The sequence below is a fragment of the Coregonus lavaretus genome (genome assembly GCF_964263955.1).
Source record: "Coregonus lavaretus genome assembly, chromosome: 4".
NCBI classification, from domain to species: domain Eukaryota; kingdom Metazoa; phylum Chordata; class Actinopteri; order Salmoniformes; family Salmonidae; genus Coregonus; species Coregonus lavaretus.
In genome coordinates, this window is record NC_139991.1 from 67,671,156 (window position 1) to 67,679,670 (window position 8,515).

The window sequence follows — 8,515 nt, forward strand, 5'->3', positions numbered from 1 at the left end:
TATACCCCAGTGAAACAGGAAGCCATGGAAGACCACAATACAGTTCCTTAAACTGAGATTAAGGGCTCTATTGAATCCGAATCACGGAAATTCAGTTTTACAGCGTGATTTAAATTTAAAGGCAATGTGGGGGGGAGGCCAACCACAAAATATCACAAGAGAAGCATCTAGGAAAATAAATGTATACTGACGTGGTGCAATTGCAGTACACCATCGTTCATTGGAGTGCAATAGACATACCTGCACACCATCGTTTATGGGGGAGTCAAAAAGCCAGCAAAAGTTCAAACCATGGTTTATCGGAATAAATGCGCAATGATATGAAAATATAAATGCATTTTCGCCTTTCAATTTAACATTGCATTTTCAAATTGGCACCGATTTAACCCTCCATAGTAGAGTGATACCATGCCACCTATACATTTACACTTTTACATTTGAGTCGTTTAGCAGACACTCTTATCCAGAGCAATTTACACATAGAGCATTCATCTTAAGATAGCTAGGTGGGACAACCACATATCTCAGTCATAGTAAGTACATTTTTCCTCAATAAAGTAGCTATCAGCAAAGTCAGCGCTAGTAAGGGGGAAAAGAGTGAAGTGCGAGTGTTAGTTCATAAAATACATTTATTCCGCTTTTTAAAAATGTGGGCGGGGTGAGCGGGTGCGAGGGGGGTTGCTGTGGGATTATTTAAGATACTCTTTGAAGAAGTAGGGTTTCAGATGGTTTTGGAAGATGGGCTGGGACTCTGCTCTCCTAGCTTCAGTGAGAACTGATTCCACCATTGGGGTGCCAGGACAGAGAAGACCTTTGACTGGGCTGAGTGGGAGCTGCCCTCCCGTATGGGTGGGAGGGCCAAGAGACCAGAGGTAGCAGGACAGAGTACTCAGGTTGGGGTGTAGGGTTTGAGCATAGCCTGAAGGTAGGGAGGGGCAGTTCCTCTTGCTGCTCCGTAGGCAAGTACCATGGTCTTGTAGTGGATGCGAGCTTTGACTGGATGCCAGTGGAGTGTGCGGAGGAGCGGGAACATGGGAGAACTTGCCAAGGCTGAACACCAGGTGGGCTGCAGCGTCCTGGATAAATTGAAGGGGTTCGATGGCACAAGTGGAGAGCCCAGCCAACAGTAATAATATGCCATTTAGCAGACGCTTTTATCCAAAGCGACTTACAGTCATGCGTGCATACATATTTTTTTTTGTGTGTATGTGTGGTCCCGGGGATCGAACCCACTACCTTGGCGTTACAAGCGCCGTGCTCTACCAGCTGAGCTACAGAGGACCACAGTGAGTTGCAGTAGCCCAGACAGGAAATGACAAATTCCTGGATTAGGACCTGCGCCGCTTCCTGTGTGAGGTAGGGTCGTACTCTACGGAAGTTGTAGAGTATGTACCTGCAGGAGCAAGTCACTGCTTTGATGTTTGCAGAGAACGACAGGGTGTTGTCCAGGGTCACACCAAGGTGTGGGAGGGGGACACCGTGGAGTCAACCGTGATGGAGAGGTCTTAGAGCGGGCAGGCCTTCCCCGGGAGGAAGAGCAGCTCCATCTTGTCAAGGTTGAGCTTGAGGTGGTGGGCCGACATCCAAGCTGAGATATCTGCCAGGCACGAGAGATGTGTGTCGCCAGCTGGGTGGCAGAAGGGGGGTGGAGAAAAGTATTTGAGTGTCATCCACATACCAATGATAGGAGAGACCATGTGAGATTATGTCGGAGCCAAGTGACTTGGTGTTTAGTGAGAAGAGGTGAGGGCCTAGAACCAAGCCCTGGGGGACACCAGTAGTGAGAGTACGTGGTGCAGACACAGATCCTCTCCATGTCACCTGGTACGAGCGGCCTGCCAGGTAGGATGCAATCCAAAAGTGTGCAGAGCCTAAGACGCCCAGCCCTGAGAGGGTGGGGAGGAGGATCTGATGGTTCACAGTGTCGAAGGAAGTGGATAGATCTAGGAGAATGAGAACAGAGGAGAGAGTCAGCTTTGGCAGTGCGGAGAGCCTCCGTGACACAGAGGAGAGCATTGGTTGAGTGACCTGAGAGAGATAGCGAGAGTTAGTCAGAGACAGCACACTCAAGTGCTTGGAAAGAAAATACATTTTACCCCAATTATCTTCCCAATTTCGTGAAATCCAATTGTGATCCAATTACAATCTTGTCTCATCGCTGCAACTCCCCAATGGGCTCGGGAGAGGCGAAGGTCGAGTCATGCGTCCTCCGAAACATGACCCGCCAAGCCGCGCTTCTTAACACCCGCTCACTTAACCTGGAAGCCAGCCACACCAATGTGTCGGAGTAAACACTGTTCAACTGGTCAGCTTGCAGGTGCCCGGCCCGCCATAAGGAGTCGCTAGAGCGCGATGAGCCAAGTAAAGCCCCCCCGGCCAAACCCTCCCCTAACCCGGACGACGCTGGGCTAACTGTGCGCCGCCCTATGGGACTCTGGTCGAACCCCAGGCTGTAGTGACACTGCAACACTGCGATGCAGTGCCTTAGACCGCTGTGCCACTCGGGAGGCCCTGGTTTGTCGTTTTTGACGTAAAAGGGGTCGGGTGTAGATTTTTGGAGGGGGAGCCACTATGGCCAATTTGAAGTCAGAAGGGACGCAGCCAGTGGTCAGGGATGAGGGAAGTGAGGAATGGGAGAAGGTCTCCAGCGATAGTCTGGAGAAGGGAGGTGGGGATGGGGTCAAGTGGGCAGGTTGTCAGGCGGCCAGACCTCACTAGTCGCAGGATTTCATCTGGAGAGAGAGGGGAGAAAGAGGTTCTGTGTGAGTGGGACCAGTGGACTCAATACGCTGAGTGAATGAGGAGCGGATGTCGTCAACCTTCTTTTCAAAGTGGTTGACAAAGTCGTCCTCAGAGAGGGAGGGGGGGGATTAAGGAGGGAGGAGAAGTCGGAAAATAGATTCCTAGAGTTAGAGGGAGAAGCTTGAAATTTAGAGTGATAGAAAGTGTCTTTAACAGCGGATACAGAGGAGGGAGTGAAAGCATGAAGTTTAGTTTAAATAACTGTTGCAACATGTTCCTTGGTAAATGTGAATGATATTGGTACCAGCTAGATTATTCATTACTTGACAACTCAATCACATGTAAGTGATTGTTGTGTCTTGGAGATACTGTACACGTGTAACTCAGACATAATTCTCCCGAATGGCGCAGTGGTCTAAGGCACTGCATCGCAGTGCTAGCTGTGCCACTAGAGATCCTGGTTCGAATCCAGGCTCTGTCGTAGCCGGCCGTGACCGGGAGACCCATTGGGCGGCGCACAATTGGCCCAGCGTCGTCCAGGGTAGGGGAGGGAATGGCCGGCAGGGATGTAGCTCAGTTGGAAGAACATGGTGTTTGCAACGCCAGGGTTGTGGGTTCGATTCCCACGGGGGGCCAGTATAAAAAAATAAATAAAATGTATGCACTCACTAACTGTAAGTCGCTCTGGATAAGAGCGTCTGCTAAATGACTAAAATGTAAATGTAATAATTCCACTACAAGATGGAGTCAAAGTAACAGCATGATCATCACTGAGGTATAGCCTCCTATATGAAATTGAGAGGTACATATTATGAATGTGTTATAAATCAGACAAGTTTTTTCAGATGCCCAACAACAGCTTTATTTCCCCAAAATATGACATTTAAATTGTTCAAATAGACATTTACAATCTTGAATAGGAAACATTACAATGTGTGTACAAATATAGTTCCAATTCATCATGTCACAGTGTCCCTCCCTCCTGAATGTGATAGAATTAATGCATTTTAGGAGAAAAATGAAAGATGAGGAGAAAACTTTGGAGCAATACCTGTGTGTGTGCGTGTGTGTGTGTAAAATACATCTCTAAATAATTCTGTAAAAAGTTGTCTATTGATATAAATTAATTAACTGTTGATTTTTCATATAAATCTCTTATCTTTATTAATATTATAATTCTTAATCAAGGTCATGAGTTTGGGTGGACCTCTCGGAGAGTCTTGGACTCGTGTGCATAGTTTTAAAATCCCTTTACAAAGATGACAAAAATAAAAGAAATAAAGGATAAATAATTAAAATAGATAAAATGTTAGTTGTCCAGACCTAAGTGCTGTGATCATGAATATCATATCAGCCAAGGTTTCAGACGGAGGAATATCTGGTCCCCATTCAATTCTGGTTCCCCTACCTACTGAGCTGACGAGCCTTAGGAAAGGCCCATGTGAGTTTGAAAATGATGATATTCAAAGAAATGTGTGATTTTTAATCTCTGATTGAACCATGAAAGTGATTTACAGTACTCTGTCTTTCAGAGAGCAATCTGTCTGTTGACTGCCATCCTCTTACCTAGCAAGTTCTTCAACCCACAAAATGGAGGTGATATTGTGGTTGAAAAGCAATGACAAATATCTGATGATGTGTTGTATCAGAGAAACCTCACCCTCCATTGTGGTGTGTTGATTCATTAATATTTCAAATATGAGGAGAAAATCCTTAGCGCTCCATTCATGACAGCAGAACCTCATGTTAACATATTGGTTCCACTCGTTTGTTAGAAAAATCACAGGTTACAAACAGTTAAGTATGTAGGAAAACAGAACCTAAACAAATCAAGGAATATACAATGAGCCCTCCTGTACCTATAAAAACAGTAGCAGGGGAATCAGAAATAACCAATTATTACAACTACTTAGTGTATATATATTTTTTTGTATACTTGCTTTTTCAATGTTTCAAAGTAGAGCACAGGTATAGGTTATCCAATACATCTCCGCTGCATAGAAAGAATAAACCAGCCAGCTGGTTAAAAAAAAGTAAAATATTAATCAAGTGTTTGCCATTATAACCATTATCATTAATAAAATGCTTGGGACTACACTACTACGAGACAGACAGTGTAACATAATGAAAGAGGCCAAGTGAAAGAAAGAAAGTGATTTTGTTGTGAAAGAAGCTCCCGTTAAAATACACAGATTCAGTGTCTTACAGAGGGCTTATATAATCAAAGTTGCTCAATTAGAGTTGAATGGTCCATATCAGTTTGACACATTAAAAATAAAGCTAAGAAGAAAGTCTGTGTCTAACATTTCCCCATGCATGTGTATGCACGTCACTGAAGTTGAAGTTTATGCATTCATTGTTTCCTTTTTTTCACATCCAGTACAGTATGTACAATGACAAGTTGGAGAGTGAAATATACCCCCAAAAAGCACATTGCAACAGCACACACAGCCCAACTTTCTGTGCCTCTGAATGTCAACTCTCCGTATGCAGTGAATGTTTGCGTCCCAAATGGCACCGTATTCCCTATACAGGGCTCTGTTCAAAAGTAGTCCACTATGTAGGGAATAGGGTGCCATTTGGGACACAAGCAATGTCTGTTGTAAAACATTTCCTTGTTAGGAAGCTATGTTGAAGCTACAGGTGTGTAGATAAAAGCCCATATTGCACTTTTTCTTTGAAAGACATTTAAACTGAACAGATTAAGGGCGAAACAACAGGCTAAAGCGCATTAGGTCCATTTTCCTGCTGAGGGCTTTGAGATCAACTGAAAGGTTACTCAGGGGTCAAGAACCGTGAGACAGGTGAGTGGCAAGCTCTTTTGGATTCAGCCCACATACACAATTCAGCTTGCACACACGCATTCATTTGCAGCACAGACACATGCACATGCACACACTTGGACGGACACACATACATGCACAGACACACACTTGTACGCACATACACAATTCGTGGACATACACATACACACTTGGACACACGCACATTTCCTCATTCCCTCTCCATCCCTAAAAAAGATATACGCACAAACACACACGAACACACATACAAGAGGACATTGTCATTTGGTGGTGAGAGGGGAGTTTCTACTCAAAAGCCTCCATTGTTAGCTCTGATTGGCTCTGACTACACCATACCCACAATGCAATGTTCTTCTAATGGGATCAAAATCCGGGGGCGAATTACGTTTCTCCCCAGGAAATAGAATAGCTTGGACAATTAGGTGAAGATGACCAGATACCACTGTCAGATGTATCATTAGAGCCCTTATTCAATTGTAAGTTAATTACGCTTGATAACGACTGGTGATATTGAGGCTTTAGTGGAAGGGCAACAGTTGGTCAGTTCTAGCCCATATAGAAGGTATTTCAAAAAGAAGGATTAATAAGTTAGCCAGCCAACTTTAGTAACCCACTTCAGTAACCTAACCACTTATGGGCCCCCACTCAATCAAAATCAGTGACCAGGTTTTGGGAAACACATTTGAAATAATATGCGGTCTCCTTTTGCATAACACTGTAAACATTGGATTGTTGAGAACACAAATCCAAAAGGGCTTTCTTGCAGCTCAAGAAGATGTATTGAGTTTAATTGACAACTCCAGTCCTTGACAACAGGGAGGGATGTCATGGGCATGGTGACACAAAATAATTGGGTCTGACATACAGGACAAATGAGCGACAGTCAGACGGAAGGAAGATTGTCAACAAAGAAAGAAATTCCCCTCTTCTTTTAGACAAAAAATACAGAAACCGTTTAGTCTGATACTCTTGATTTTCCAACTTGTCCACTTACTGTATAGTCACCAGCCAGCTGGTGAGCATGAGGATAGTGTCTCACTTTACGGAAGTAAAGAAGACTATGTAAAAGACCCAGGGGAGGAGAGGACCAAGGGCTTAGACTACTGTAATCGATTACCAATCCTGCCTGCATTTACCTAGACTACAGTAATCGATTACCAATCCTGCCTGCATTTACCTAGACTACAGTAATTGATTACCAATCCTGCCTGCATTTACCTAGACTACAGTAATCGATTACCAATCCTGCCTGCATTTACCTAGACTACAGTAATCGATTACCAATCCTGCCTGAATTTACCTAGACTACAGTAATTGATTACCAATCCTGCCCGCATTTACCTAGACTACAGTAATCGATTACCAATCCTGCCTTCGTTTACCTAGACTACAGTAATTGATTACCAATCCTGCCCGCATTTACCTAGACTACAGTAATCGATTACCAATCCTGCCTTTGTTTACCTAGACTAGAGTAATCGACTACCAATCCTGCCTGCTTTTATCTAGACTACAGTAATTGATTACCAATCCTGCCTGAATTTACCTAGACTACAGTAATCGATTACCAATCCTGCCTGCTTTTACCTAGACTACAGTAATTGATTACCAATCCTGCCTGCATTTATCTAGACTAGAGTAATCGACTACCAATCCTGCCTGCGTTTACCTAGACTAGAGTAATCGACTACCAATCCTGCCTGCTTTTATCTAGACTACAGTAATCGATTACCAATCCTGCCTGAATTTACCTTGACTACAGTAATCGATTACCAATCCTGCCCGCATTTACCTAGACAACAGTAATTGATTACCAATCCTGCCTGCATTTATCTAGACTACAGTAATCGATTACCAATCCTTCCTGCTTTTACCTAAACTACAGTAATCGATTACCAATCCTGCCTGCGTTTACCTAGACTACAATAATCGATTACCAATCCTGCCTGCGTTTACCTAGACTACAGTAATTGATTACCAATCCTGCCTGCGTTTACCTAGACTACAGTAATCGATCACCAATCCTGCCTGCGTTTACCTAGACTAGAGTAATCGACTACCAATCCTGCCTGCTTTTATCTAGACTACAGTAATTGATTACCAATCCTGCCTGCATTTACCTAGACTACAGTAATCGATTACCAATCCTGCCTGCATTTACCTAGACTACAGTAATCGATTACCAATCCTGCCTGCGTTTACCTAGACTAAAGTAATCGATTACCAATCCTGCCTGCATTTACCTAGACTACAGTAATCGATTACCAATCCTGCCTGCGTTTACCTAGACTACAGTAAACGATTACCAATCCTGCCTGCGTTTACCTAGACTAGAGTAATCGACTACCAATCCTGCCTGCGTTTACCTAGACTAGAGTAATCGACTACCAATCCTGCCTGCATTTATCTAGACTACAGTAATCGATTACCAATCCTGCCTGCATTTAACTAGACTACAGTAATCGATTACCAATCCTGCCTGCATTTACCTAGACTACAGTAATCGATTACCAATCCTGCCTGAATTTACCTAGACTACAGTAATCGATTACCAATCCTGCCTGCATTTACCTAGACTACAGTAATCGATTACCAATCCTGCCTGCATTTACCTAGACTACAGTAATCGATTACCAATCCTGCCTGCGTTTACCTAGACTAGAGTAATCGACTACCAATCCTGCCTGCTTTTATCTAGACTACAGTAATCGATTACCAATCCTGCCTGCATTTACCTAGACTACAGTAATCGATTAACAATCCTGCCTGCGTTTACCTAGACTACAGTAATTGATTACCAATCCTGCCTGAATTTACCTAGACTAGAGTAATCGATTACCAATCCTGCCTGCGTTTACCTAGACTAGAGTAATCGACTACCAATCCTGCCTGCTTTTATCTAGACTACAGTAATCGATTACCAATCCTGCCTGCATTTACCTAGACTACAGTAATCGATGAATCATTGA